At 52.5% G+C, this 3612-nt stretch overlaps 1 long non-coding RNA gene across 1 annotated transcript in view; it reads left to right on the forward strand.

The window, feature by feature from the left end:
* LOC145720857 (uncharacterized) overlaps positions 1 to 3362 on the forward strand; it is a 10757-nt gene extending 7395 nt beyond the window's left edge. The window contains exon 3 of the long non-coding RNA XR_014144079.1: positions 2931 to 3362. This is a non-coding gene — a long non-coding RNA (uncharacterized LOC145720857). The remainder of the gene's footprint in view (positions 1 to 2930) is intronic.
* Positions 3363 to 3612: the final 250 nt, after the last annotated feature.

A 3612-nucleotide genomic window follows, 5' to 3' on the forward strand; every position in this document is an offset into this window, starting at 1 on the left:
TCCAGCGACAAAGCTCGGAACCCCACAGGGGGAAAACGCCCCCCGCCAGCCCTGCCCCTGGCCTGTCGCAGCACCCTGCCGCCTCTGTGTCAGGAAACTAACCCTACAACCACGACCCCTCACCCCCCAGCCACCCCTCTAAGGCCGCCCTTGCCAGCAAAGTGTAGTTTTCCCAGAGCCTCTGAGGTCTCGTGTGGGTGAGTGTAAGCAGTGAGGCATGGATCACCCGCCTGGCTTTAGTGCAAAGGAGGCTGAGGAGGAAATGTTCGGCTTTCTCGATCCCATATGAAGGTGCCCTGAACATAGTAGAGGCATTCATAGGGGGCCGGGCAGCAAGACAGCATTTCAAGTGTCTCCTACAGAGGGCTTCTTGCTTTGCAGAGGGGGAACTTGCTTTGCAGGAGGGGCGCCCCCCCACCCCCCTGCAGCTGGGCAACCTTCTGCCCCCTGGCAAAGAGGAGAGGAGTGCTCTCTGCTCTTTCTTCTGCTTGAGCCCTATCTGTATGGAATTCGACAGCATTGGTCATTTTGCTTTGTGCTCCCAGAAATAAGGGCATCCCGAGCCATCTCAGAGGCCGCGTGACCACCAACTTCATGCCGTGGTCTCACTGTTGGTCTACAGTTCCATTTCCGTATGGATTTCACAGTCCTGGTTCACCAAACTCTATGCTGGGAGCGCTAGTAAATCAAGCAGAGCTTCCCTAGGAAAGGAGCTTATGTTCTATACAGCAAATAAGGTAGATAGTGTAAAAAAAAGCCCCACGTTCTATTTCGAGAAAGAGAAACTTTTCAGACCAATGATCATCACCCATGACAGCCTGCATGTCTGGCCCCGCCTGGAGCCTGGGGTCAACACTGCCATTTCCAGGCACCAAGTTCTCAGGAGAGGACTTGGAGTAGGGGGAGCATCTGGCCCTCCCCAGGCCTGTCAGGGACAGCAGAGCTGCTTCTGGGAAGGAGAAGATGAGAGAGAGAGGGGCAGGAGGACCAAGAGAGAAACACCAAACGTTCTCTCGCAGCCAAAGCCTTTTCAGACTTGAGTGTGTGGTCCTCACTCTCCATGGTCCCTAGAAAAGCATTTGGCCCACAGCAGGTGTTCAGTAAATGTCTGTTCTGTTAGAGAAGGAATCCCTTCTGGAGATCCCAGGAAACTGACCCTCTCCACCCCTTCATCTGTGCATTTCTCCAGCCCCCAAGGAACCAGTAGAAACAGTGGTGATCTCAGGTGTCAATAGCAGTGAAGATGGTGGATGGTCTTCCTAACTTACTGACTGTTATGGATTTCCTCTTTCTAGGCCTCGGTTTTAACATCTGTAAACTTGGTCAGTTTCTCATTCAAGAGCATTGCCTTTATTTTTGCACCTGAAAATGAAAAACTGACATCTACAAAGCATGCCTGCTCACACACATTACCTCATTTTGATCCCACGATCATCCTGTGATGGGGAATCTGTATCCCCACTCTATGGATGAAGGAGAGGAGAGGTCAATAACTCATCAAGGACATAGAACTTGAAAGTGTCCATGGCTTTGGGGACTCCAAGGCTAGGGGCAGCCAGTCGCTAGGATGTAGGTCCCAGATCAGTCGGCTGTTCTGCAAACTATTTTCTCCCCCAGTTTAGAGAACACAGTCCCCTGAGCCAGTCCCATAAAGTGGACCACGGCTGCCTTCCCCCGCCTCTCCTCCCACTGGTGGGAGAGCTTGTCCGCCTGCCTTTAGACACCACACAGTAAATCAATTGCCACATTAATTCTGGACCATCAGCATTTTCCCCCAGGAGAAAGTCAGAAGCAAGGAGACTAATGTCTCATTGATCTTTTCAATTGCTAAAGGGGAGGCTAGATGAATATGATCCCATCTGTCAAGGCAGAGAAGGGCCGATCTGAAAGCAGTGTGGATTACTTTAAGGGGATAACAGTTTGTCACTCTCTGGACAAGGGAATATGAAATTAGGACTAACCTCCTTTACGAGTTGGTGGAAACATCGATCAGCAAAGAGAATGTCTAGGGAAACCAGCAGCAAGTTCTCTGGCCTTTTTCCTTGTCCTTTCCCTAAGACTTTCTATTTCTTATATCCACACAACCACACAAACAGCACAAAATCCACCCTTGACCCCCCCCAAAAATAGTTAACATTTGCTGGGGACTGATCATTGCCCGGTGCTGTACTAAGTGTTTTATTCTCACTCTCCAGCAGCTTTATGAGATGTTATCATCAGCACCATCTTACGGATTTGGAAGCTGCGGCTTAGTCAGGTGGAGTGACTCACCCAAGGTTACTTAGTGAAGGTGAATCAGGTGCAGCCTGGCTGCCCTCTGCGCCTGCCCTCAATCCCCACCCAGTGCGTGCAGGTTACTGAGCCTGAAAGGAGTCCAGACAACCCCGGACAGCTTCCAGACTGTTGTGTTTCTGTCCACCCCACTCACTCCTTCCTCGGTTAGTCCCTTAGGTAGCCCTGCTGACCCCAAGGAGGAGATGACCTTTGCTAGTTGTAGTGGCCCCGCCGAGGCTGAGGGGCTGGACCATCCGGAGGCCTCAGTCAGGGCATCTGGGCAGCTGAGGCTCGGGGATAGGTGGAGGAGAGGGCAAGCGGGGGCCGAGGGGCCCAGCAGCACGGGGGGCTCAGGCTCTGCTGAGCCTCCTCCTGGTTCCTACCTTGCATGAATTTCCATGGAGAGGAGAGGTCAGGCCAGTGACGGTCTCTCGGCTAGTCAGAAGCTGGGACATCCAGAGTGTCGGGCGAGTGCAGGCTGCTGGGACCACCGAGAGCCCAAGAAGACGCCATGACCAGGGGTTAGGAAGTTTGCATTAGGAAGGCCTGGGGACTATAGCAGTGTGATCTCAAAAACTCAAGAAGGAACATGCATACCTGAGATCTTCAGAAAACACAAGTCTCAGCATTAAATTTTGACCCTTCCCTTCAACCAGGGGCAGAAGCACCCTCCAGAGTGAAGAGCCCCGAGAGAGGGGCTTCGCCAGCAGCCTTCCCTGGAGACTTCCAGGAGAACGTCTAGGGAAACGAGCTGCAAGTTCTTGGGCCTTGGTTTTCCCTGCCAAAGCAAAGGTGATTCGAGGGCTGCGGGGCTTGTGCTCTGTGGCCAGAAGTAAGTTTTCTGATTAATACCACTTTGGGTCCGACAGAGATGGCTGCCCTGTCTTGGGCTTGTTTGCTGTTTATCCCTGTGATTGATGCTGGTAACATTTAGAGTCTGTCAGGGAGCTAGTTCACGGATGCGCCATGTCGGGGGATTGAGACGCCAGGAAATGTGATTCCCCAGGTAAGGCAGCATCGAAGATGAATCTGAAGTGTGGAAGGAAAGGCCCAGGACCTTTCTAGCCTCTTGTGGGGTAGGGGAAGGGGGACAGCTGGAGGTGGGGGTTTGGGAAGGGCTGCACGATCCTGGAGCTGTAATAGGGATCCCTCGGGAAGGGCTTTTTTCCTAGGCTTGCTCGTGTGCAAGTATCACATCTGCGTTGGCCCTTAGATTTTGCTGGCTAAGACACATAAGAAAGGAAGCCAACAGGAAGGAGAGCACCTTTCCTGCTGTTCTTGGGGTCTTTGATGTCTGCCACAGATCTCCATTTCTACCTGCCAAAAGTCCACCCGTTA

This window comes from Leptonychotes weddellii, chromosome 4, assembly GCF_054177405.1.
Source record: "Leptonychotes weddellii isolate Sample4059 chromosome 4, ASM5417740v2, whole genome shotgun sequence".
Taxonomy (NCBI): domain Eukaryota; kingdom Metazoa; phylum Chordata; class Mammalia; order Carnivora; family Phocidae; genus Leptonychotes; species Leptonychotes weddellii.